This window comes from Miscanthus floridulus, chromosome 1, assembly GCF_019320115.1.
Source record: "Miscanthus floridulus cultivar M001 chromosome 1, ASM1932011v1, whole genome shotgun sequence".
Lineage (NCBI taxonomy): Eukaryota > Viridiplantae > Streptophyta > Magnoliopsida > Poales > Poaceae > Miscanthus > Miscanthus floridulus.
This window is the reverse complement of record NC_089580.1, coordinates 78,419,433-78,430,597: the sequence shown is the minus strand read 5'-3', so window position 1 is coordinate 78,430,597 and position 11,165 is coordinate 78,419,433. Positions and strand designations below refer to the sequence as shown.

Genomic DNA, 11,165 nt, shown 5'->3' with positions numbered 1-11,165 from the left:
GGGGGAGTGGAGGGATCTAATGGCGAGTTTAGAGGGGGTTATGCTTACTGATGAAAGTGACAAAGTCTGCTAGAAATTAGAACCATCAGGGAAATTTTCCACAAGAAGTTTATACAGGTTCATTACTTTTGTTAGAGTCATAGATGTGAGGATGATGGAGATTTGGAATGCCAAAGTACCACTGAAAGTTTAGATTTTTCTATGGATGGCCTGGCATGACAGGATTCAGACAGTTCAACAGTTGAGGAAAAGGAACTAGGATGGTTCACATGTGTGTAAATTCTATGGTCAAGAAGAATCAGTAGACCATCTTTTGTTTCAATGCCCAATTGTAGTTTCAACATGGTGCTGGATTAGAGGTAGCTTAGGATGGCCTAGAATTCCAACTTCTATCTCTTCTTTTCAGAACATGCTAACAAACAGTAGTGGGGGGATAGTAAAGAGCATTTGTGATGGGAAATGGCGGCTGTGGGTTGGTCATTTTGGAAGATTAGAAATGAGTTAGTGTTCTCTAATGTTGTGATCAAATCCCCTAAGCAGGTGGCTTACAAATCAATTGGTTTTTTGAAGCAGTGGACAAAGCTGGCAAGGAAGGATGGAGCCAAGAAGGACGCGTGGGTGGAAAAGCTAAAGGAGGGGATGGCGTGATGGTGATCTATGCCTAATGGACTGCATCATCTTCTATCTAGTTGTTTTAGGCTAGGTCTTTTAGTGTTGTGATGCATGTTTTGGTAGTCCCTATATCTATGAGTTTGGAAGTGTTGGAGGATGTAATTTTCATTTTTTATGCTACTCTATAAGCTAGAATCTCCAGCATATGCTCTACCTTTTTAGCATTCAATATAAGGTGGGCTTGAAGCCTTTGATCTAAAAAAGGATGATGAGACATAAGAAGATCGCAAGGGCCCAGAACACCGCGGCTACGACCAGAGGAAGTGGAGGAGGGGAATGACAATGGAGCTAGATTTCTCCATTGTCTTCACTGACAACACAGGGTCATCACCTTAGCGGGGGCTGCTAGACCACCGATTCGCCAGTCACCCCCACTCTGCTAAGTAGTCTTGCTCTTCAATGGCACGCATAACACAACAACATGGAGCTATCGATGATCGAACATAAAGAACACCTAGCACAACTTATTCATAACATGTATGTTCACATGACAAGCATGTGGACTTTGAGATGAACTAGATCCATTCTTTACTGAAACCCAAATTGTGGATATCAGAGATCAAATGTGATATTCCGATGGGCTGGTTGGCAGAACTTCCATCAAACCACATGAATAGGCTGCCAGCCAATTCCTTTAATCATTCAACATAAACAAATTGAAATGACATCCATGATTCCCCTGGCACTGCCCTCATGGGTGAAACATGTTGGGTTAAAAGAGTAGAAGCAATTAATCCCACATCATGTGAATCATGAGGAGAAATATCTACCATCACATTTGTAGTAGAATTAACAATCACATGCACAATAGACACAACGATTTATGTGGAAAACACCTCAAGGTGAGGAGCAAAAACCATAGGACCAACCGGTCCTGTCGATGAAATACGTCTGGTAGTCTACCGAGGGGTATGCCCATGGTAGTTGATGAATCAGTGGAGGTGCATGAGATACGGACTAGATGGTAATACAAGCACCGAGACACAAGATTTAGATAGGTTCAACCGTCAGTATGACGTAATACCTACATCCTGTGTTCTGATGTATTGCATTGAGATATGTGGAGATGCCCACTAGGGACCCCTGCCTCTCCTTATATACTCTGGAGGGGTAGGGTTACAAGGAAAATATCCTATTTGGTATTATACAATAAATCACATCTTCTTGTGGCCTTGCGGTGCACACCTTGATCTTGTGGGCTGGGACACCTTTGGGGCACGGCCCATGTCTTGTCTTGTGGGTACCAAGGGTCATACCCCCATAGGTCCACTCCAAACTTCCACTATGATCAACACTGTGTATAATGAGACTTCTCTAGAGCATCTAGAGAACTACACCAGCAGCAATACATTCATCAAGTTACAAACTTGGCATCAACTACAACCACAACATTTTAACAAGAGAAAAAATAGCAGTCAAAGAGAGAAGTCAGAGATTCTGTCCCCCTAGGAAATTAGTTCATATCTCACAAACTATAGCTCCACTATGCATGAATTTTGGTAGGCATTTAGATCCTTGAGTCCCCTAATCACTGACCAAATTTCATCTCAATCAAACACCATTTGCCATCCAAATAAAACATCTACCAAAATGGCTCTGTCCTAAAACTGTAGTAACCCAAACTAACAAAACCCCTCTCAAATATGGTGCTCTGCTCAACTAATTCTTAGACCAACTTGATAGATCAAACACTAGCTTGAAGATGACCGGTTCAGAGCCACCAAATATGGACAGATTTCCCTTCTCCTTCTTGTTTCTCTCTTCTCATGTTGTGGTGTGTGTGTGTTCTGCTCTCTCTCTCAGCAGCATTAGCTCTAACAAATGGATCTGAGCCAATTTTTGGTAGGTACATCATTCTTTAAGTAGTAGGCGATGTGTATATCGACAACGAGGTGCATGTGGTGACTTCGTCACAATCTCGAGATCTACAAGCTTAGTTTTTTTTGTGCTCTTAATGATAAGGTGTATGTGCATGTGTTTATAGGGGTGAGTGGTCTCTAGTATAATGACCATGTCCATGCTCCTCCTCCTTGGAGTAGCAGGCGAGATAGGGCATACGCAGTGATGGTTTGTTTGGAGGTAAATATGTCATGACAGAAATCATTATCAATTGCAAGGAGGCTATGAGCATTGTGGTGGCGAAGATGTTGATCTATTTTCTAGATATGTGGCGGCCATGTCTACTATCGAAGTTGCAGGGACTTTGGTGGCCTATGGTAAGGAACCACTGCTTGGCCCCTTACCGCCTCAGTGTTCACTTCCTAGCTTCTTTGTTGATTGTTCACTTCTCTTCTTGGATCTATCCATTCCTCTAAATTAGGCTTACGATGACCTTGATGGCCCAGTGGCTATTTTTGGGTGGGATGAGAGATCTTTGTACAAATCTTTTTGAAGATGGTGGCATATGTGAGCACCACTACTATATAGAGGCAATCCGCCAGTCATTAGTTCATCACCAATTCCCATAGCGCGGCTAGGTGGCTGTATCCTACCCGAGTCCAATGATCGCCCTCCTCCAAGATCTTGGCCACGATCGTCCTCCTCATGATAGTACCATGTTTAAATGTTCCAACAGAACCATGACCGATAACACATTTATCTAATTCTTTTTTTTCTCGAATACACAAAAAGTTTGCGCATTTTTGTATTAAGATCAAGAAATAGTGAAAGTTACAATGATGCGCTAAGAATGGCACACTAGGCAAGGGATAATGATATACAATCGGCTCTGCCCTACCTAGCACAAGGAGATCATGGGCTATTACTTGCTAATCATGCTACCAATCCATCACCGATGATTAGATGCGCTCTCTTGCACAGTGTCTCGATCGCTCTCTCTATGGGACTAGGAACAGCTATCGCATTGCCTTAGCATGTGAGGGGTTGAGCTGATCGACAAAGATGCTATCATAGACATTCTTGGCTGCCGTGGACTGTCTCGTCTATTTTTTGATGAATCCCATTCGCTTCATCATCAGCACCTCTCCCTGCTTAGAGGCTAGGACGCATGAGAGCAGCTATGCAGCGATCCTCCTGCCATGGATAGACAACTTTGGTTGTGCCTCCATAGTCGACTGAGGCAGCAATGGCGATGGTGCCTTACGTAGGATCCTATTAGCGAAACGCTTTAGCCTCCTGGCGGCGGAGCCAGCTGATCATGGAAAGGTTGCCGTGTCCACGCCTATGGGGAAGGTGCTGGGACTTTGTGTGTGCGCCTTGACGTCCACGATGCAGTGCTATTGATGGTAGTTACCGACCATTATAAACATCAATATAACCTAAGATAATGCATGAAAATGATCACCAACATAGACTTAGGGGTTTAAACTGACAATTTCCATGAGTTTTGGTGAATCTATGTTTTTAGCAGGGTTTAATTAGAAAACCAACAAGGGGGACATAAACGTCAAAGGAAAAATCAGAATTCCGCCACGAAACCAACTCCAGAAGGTTCTAGGGGACTCCAGAAGCCACGTCACCAAAGCAAAGGCCGAGAGGCTGCCAAGTGGGCTGCCTAGCCCCTCCTATAGGCCGCCTAGCCCATCAGGGGTCCACCTATCAGCCTTGTCGCTATGTTGGTTTCCCACTGCCTCCTAGGATGCATCTAAGTTGTTGCTTAAGTCAGTTTGATCCAAGGGCTCACATTGTATCCTCAGGGCTATATAATCCAGCCCTCCTCCCTCTAGAGAGAACAAAGTCATCATATCATAAGTTAGGGCTAGACAGAAAACTAGGGTTTCTAGATATTAGAGATTAGAGCTCTAGTTCTTCAAGTTTCTAGTATAGATTAGCTAGCAAGGTTCAAGAAGAGTGTGGGCTATTGCTCAGGATTCTAGATCTACCATCTGGAGACTGGTATAGCCATTGTATCTCTATATTTATGACTTTGTGCTACTTTAATATTATTATGTTGCTATTCATTATGTTCTTAGTTTGCTCTAGTTGCATGCTTGATGTAGTTATGATTAATGATAAGCTTACGCACATGTTCGCAAAGTGCTTAGCTCATTAGGCGCATGAGTTAAGTGATCGACACTATGTAAGCATGGTGCTTAGATATTGTTTGCCTACGGATGCCCTTTGCACTCTGGGTCATATGGTAGATCATGGATGTGACACTCCCATTGAGTCCTTTGTAATCCACTCCCCATTTGTAGAGCACGTAGAACGTGATTGCAAAGGTAGACAAGCTCTATTCTTGATCTTCCTTAGTAATGTTCCTGATGCATAGATCTAGAGTTAGTTATACTATAGATGAGAGTGTATATATTAGGGTGTACAAAAGACTTAGTAGATAAGTAATGACTTAGGAATCTTTTGTTCTTAACGAATCTCCTGCTTAGCTGTACTACATTTTATGTGTCTCTAATTCTATCTCTGGAATACCACTATTACCTTACACTTATTATTTATTTACCCTTTGACTTACCCCTACAGTAGCATGAGAGTGATTATTATCATAAGTATACACATTTGTCAATATCTCTATGCCAACACCACTCCATATGTTCCTCCCTGTGATAAAAATATAAATAACAATACTTGGTATACTCTCGGGTGAAATGCTACAATGATATATTATCTGTGCGCTTGCGGATACTTTAACATATATATATTTTTTTGAAGTTTACAAGTGTCATTAATAATTACCAACCACGCATTTCTGGCATTATGCTAGGGATGACAACCTAGTAACAAGTGATGCTAAGAAATGCCAACAAGCATTTCTAGCATCGTTGTTGGGGAGGGGCACATGGCTAAAGTGAATTGACCAAATAAATACTTATTGATAAAGTCATAACCTCTACTTTAGCAAGCTTACCCTTGTTTGTCTTTGTTCATATCTTATACAGGGTATTGCAGACTTGGTTGTGATTCACCAACAATTTCCAATCAGAATCAACCGAATCAAGAGGAAGCTCAACACCAGTTCCTAAAGTCATGGCTGAGAAGACTCTGCGTGAATTCTCTACTCCAAGCACTAAGAACATCCACACTGGACCAACACTCAAAACCAACAATCTCAAGTTTGAGCTCAAGTCAAGCCTCATCAACATGGTGCAAGCTACTCCATTCAGCAAAAAGGCATATGAAGATGCTAGTGCTCACCTTTAGAATTTTCTAGAGATTAGCAGCATAGTCACCATCAAGGACAGTGCTCAAGACATCATACTACTTTGCTTGTTTCCATTCTCACTAGTGGGAAGAGCGAAGTAGTGGTTCTACATCAACAAAGATCACATCAACACTTGGGCAAGATGTTCAAAGGCCTTTCTAGAAAAGTTCTTCCCTGTAAGCAAGACCAATGCCTTAAGAGGAAAGATTTCAAACTTCCAACAGCAGAAAGGAGAAACCATTCAAGAATCATGGGAACATTTTCAAGAATACATTTCAAATTGTCCTCATCATGGGATGGAAGATTGGTTGCTCATGCAAAGTTTCTACCATGGATTAACTCAAAAAGCTCATGAACAACTCGATGCCACTACTAGGGGATCATTTATGTCACTCACCCTTAGAAAAGTTGAGACCCTTATGGAAAAGATAGCCTCTAATCAAGGCTGGTCATCATGCAACATTCAATTATGCAATAAGAGTGAAGAAGTACTAGAAGAGGTGTGTGCACTGTCAACTAATATGGACGTACTGTTGAATTGGCTTGAACAGCGAGCCAATTACAAGAAAGATCGTTAGGCTATTCAAGATGCATTCAATGCTCAGAATGTATGTGGAGAATATTTGGAGGTTGAATTCCCTTAATATCAGGAGGATGCAAACATCATCATCAACAACTCTGCTCCACAACAATAGAGACAAGGGTAGAATCAACAACAACGATCGACTTACCAAGGTAAGTACCCAGGTAATAGCTATAATACTCCTAAGCAACCATCCTTGAGAGACCTGATCTTAGAACAAGCTAGGATTAATGAGAATATTTCTAAGAAGCTTGCTTTTAATGATAAGGTCCTAGAAAGCATAAATACTAAAATGGATAGTTTTTCTTCTGCTATAAAAGACCAACTTAGCTATAATAAAAAGATAGAATCCCAATTAGCCCAATTGGCTGCTGCTCTGCCTTTTGGCACTAACCTTGAGAAGGTAAATGCCATAACTACAAGAGGTAGCAAGTCTACTCGTGATCCACCATATTCAACAAGGATAGGCAAGACACTAGTGGAAGTGCAGGAAGAGGAGAAAACAACCGATGAAGTTGAAGAATTTGGGCCACAAGATCGAGAATTACAACAAGATTTTCATGACACGACTCTCCTACCGTTTCCACGTAGAAATCAGAAAACCAAAATGGATGAGTAGTTTGATAAGTTTGTAGAGGTAATTCAAAAGCTATATATCAATATTTTGTAACTAGATGCCATACAGGTACCTACCTACATGAAGTATCTCATAGACATCCTCAACAACAAAGGATCACTGCCTTCCATTGAGGTAATTAAGTGAACAGAGGATTGTAGTGCAGCCATCCTAAATACTTCACCTGTCAAGAAGGATCCAGGTTGTCCCACTATCGATTGCTCAATCAGGAGCCAAAACTTCGAGAATGCTTTATGCGATCTTGGAGCAAGTGTCAGTGTCATGCCCAAAAAGGTCTTCGACAAGCTCAACTATTCAACACTCACACCAACATCAATGTGTTTGTAACTTGCCGACCAATCGGTCCGCTACCCTACGGGAATCACCAAAAATATTCTGGTAAAAATATGAAACTTTTCATTCCCATAGGTTTTGTAGTACTTGATATGTAGGAAGACATGAAGACACCCTTCATTCTTGGCAGACCCTTCCTGAGCCCTACAAATGCTCACATTGATGTCAGAGCAGGAGAAATCAAAATCCATATCAATGGAAAGGAAGAGCGATTCACCTTTAAGCCAAAACCGGAACAATGCTGTAATTTGGAGTGGCGTGAAAAGCAAGTGCAGCCATTAAGGTCTTCATCTCCGGGACCGGCAGATGCACCTGAAGAATAAACCTGAACGGAGAAGTCCGGTTCAGAGGACTCAAAATCCCGAACCCTCACCGGGAGGTAACTCGATAGTTATCCATATTTACTTTTTCATATTGCATTAATCATTTTATCTTAGCATATTTACTTTCCAACATTTGCATCATAAAATATAAATTCTCATCATGGCATTATAAAAATCTAAGCCCCATGTAAATAATTTTTACGGCATAAAAACCCATGAGAAAAATTTATTGTGGAGGCGTAAAAATTTTAAAATACCATCATTCATCTTGTTATATTTCATAGTATCATAAAATATTTTTGCATTGCATCGTTATACGTATATATGGTAGAAATATGAGAGACACATGGGACCCACTCAACCACCACCCATCACTTCCATCTCCACTCAACCCCCATTATTCACCTCCATTCCTACTCACCTCCATTCTGTCATTTCATCACCAAAAGGAGCACCAACGGAGCTGATCACTTGCTTAAGGATGACACAAAGAACCACCAGGAGAAAGAGGAAGCCACTTGGCCATTGTGTGGGGCCAGTCGGCCCCACCACTAGGCCCGCTGGCCTCCTGCTTCCCCCGCTATAAATCCTAGCCCCAAACTTGCTGCTCTCGGCCATCACACAACACAATCCCAGCTCTTGAGTTCGAAAATCCAGAAGAAAAATTCATAGTTCAATTTCCTTTGGTAGAAGTAGTGTTGGAAAAAGAAAGAGTGAGAGGAAGTTTGAGTGTGAAAGTAGTGTTAAAATCTTGAGAAAGAGAGGAAGAGGTAATGCTGAAATTTAAGCGAGAAAAATAGAATTTAAGAGTGGTAGTGCTGTCCAAATCAAGAGAGGAAATTAAAAAGAATTAGGGTGGAAGACATGCCAGAATCTTGACTAGAATATTCACTAGGCAATCTTGGATGACTAGCCTCTGGACGTCTGACTTTTGGAATGGCTAACCACTAATATTTTTATTTTCCTAATCCTGTTCCACGAGTTGTGTTGTTTTCGTCTATTTGCAGGAAAATGAGCAAGATCGCTGACAAACTCAAGTGGGCAATATCGTTCCGTTCAATAAGAAGTTCTTTGTCCAGAGCAAGCACTAACATGGAGGTTGATCCTCTATCTCTCACTGTTGGAGCACCATCCCGATCAGCCCCGTGGAGAGGAACGTTCTTCTACAAGAAAAGCAGCTCAAGCTCCGGGATGATAGGGAGACGAACATCTACAAGAAGCTAAAGGACTGGGATTTCATCATCACCCCTGCCTTTGATCTAGCCCTACTTCAGTCCATAGGTATGGACTCCAAATTTGAACTTATTTTCAAGGCTGTAGGATGGGAGGATGCATGGGAAATAGATGAGTCAGGGTGCAAGCTTTTGACTACTGAATTTTTATGCACTTTACAAACCACCGACTCGGAAGTCTCATTTAGGTTCTTTGGGAAAGCAAGTGCAGCCATTAAGGTCTCCATCTCTGATACCGACAGATGCACCTGAAGAATAAACCTGAACGGAGAAGTCTGGTTCAGAGGACTCACTACTATATAATGGACTTGTTGTCCTAGGCGATAACGGCCTTTAGTCCCGGTTACCGTGCTGGGACAACGATCCCGGGACTAAAGGTGGAACCTTCAGTCCCGGGTCATCGAGCCGGGACTAAAGAGGGACCTTTAGTCCCGGTTGGTGTTACCAACCGGGACTAAAGGCCCTCCAGCCGAGCAAACCTGGCACACCCTTTAGTCCCGGTTGGTAACCCCAACCGGGACTAAAGGTTCACCCTTTACTCCCAGTTGGTAACCCCAACCGGGACTAAAGGTTCCTTTTCTTTTTCTTTTTTTTGTTTAATTTGTTTTCAGTTCAGTTACACATATTTGTTTAATATATAATATGTTTTTATATATGTATTCTATGCTACTAATATAAATACACGCATGCATATAATTACATCTAATTCTCATCTTGAGCATTATTATATTCAAATAAAGTATGAAACTATATATATTATAGATATATATGTATATATACAACACTTTCATAATCTTGTTCTCGAAAATAATGATATCAATAAACATTTAATTTACATCATTAGTTCCTTAGATCAAAGTAGAACTCGCCATTGGGATTTAGCACTTTTTCTAGAAGATATCCTGCTATTGACTCTTGAACTGCTTTCAGATGGTCTTTTTGCATGACCCTTCGTTTCAACCATTCAATCTTGCATTTGAAATAAAAGGAAAAGTATTAATACATACATATATATATATATTCATTTAAAAATAAATAAAAAATTGATATATACGTACTCTGAGGACATCTTTAGGAGTTCTTCTTATGTATGCAGTGATAAATTCACAAACATAGTATCCACACAAGTTATTACCTGGTTCCTGCCGCAAACACCACTGTACGAGAAGAAGATTATTCTCATCATCTCACACATAAATTGAAGTACGATATAGTAATTAAACACGTGGGGAAGTATATATAGTACTACTTACTGGTATTTCAACTACATTAAGTGGTGCCTTGCAATCCTTGCGGTGTTGCCGAATAAACTCTTTCCAAACCCTATGCGACCAATAATGTACGATCGTTAATAAATTATGGCAAAGTCTATTCAATAATAGTTGTGCGCGAGAGATCGAAATTACCCCTGGATAATGTCTATCATATCTTGGTATTGTGCTCGCTCTTTTCTCAATGAGTCCAAGATTACTAACTGACTTGAGTTTAACTCAATGACAATGAGTATCCAGTAAAACCTGCATTGGTTTATACACACACATACATGCATATAAGTTGTATTGATATTACATAAAATGTGTAGACTACATTATTATTAACACTTACTCAAAGTTGTATGGGAAAAGTATTGTTGTCTTGTCGTGCTGCTTCACGAAGAACTTCATGATATTCATCTGTGCTTTAGATACCCAGTGGTCCTTGACAATAATATCGGTTTTGAATACGATATAAGGATCAATGAAGCCAACACTAGTGTCTTGTATTTTTTGGAGCTCTGACATCTGGAATCTGTATATAAATATAAGTTACATGTGAGGATAATTATATACACGTATGCATGGAAGTGAGTTTATTAAATAAAAGTAAGAATCACTTACAAACAAAAGGAGCTAATGATTGATTTGTCCAGAGCGTCCAAGTGGAATAGTTGATGCAATTCTTCGAAACTAATATGTAAGATGTCATTGCCACGGAAGTAATGATGGTCTCTAAATCTGACAAAGATCCACTGCTCACCCCTGCCACATGCCTGCATGTACCACTTGTTGAGCAAGTACATTTGCGTACCCAATTCATTCAGAGCCACAGGGTTGTATAGACTTTTGCCATATTTATAAGTCTTCTAGGTATCAACTTCCAGGTTCTGGATTGGAGCTTTGCCCGTCAATTGATCCAAGGTTAAACTAGTATCTTTAAAAAAAGCATTAAGGGCTTGAACCAACACTTCTCTAGAGTTGTCTGGTCGATAGACTTCTATGTTGGAACCATA

At 40.8% G+C, this 11,165-nt stretch overlaps 1 non-coding gene across 1 annotated transcript; it reads right to left on the bottom strand.

The window, feature by feature from the left end:
* Positions 1-5,979: 5,979 nt before the first annotated feature.
* LOC136511041 (small nucleolar RNA R71) lies at positions 5,980-6,086 on the bottom strand. Its single transcript, XR_010772636.1, has one exon. It is a non-coding gene; the product is annotated as a small nucleolar RNA R71 (small nucleolar RNA).
* Positions 6,087-11,165: the final 5,079 nt, after the last annotated feature.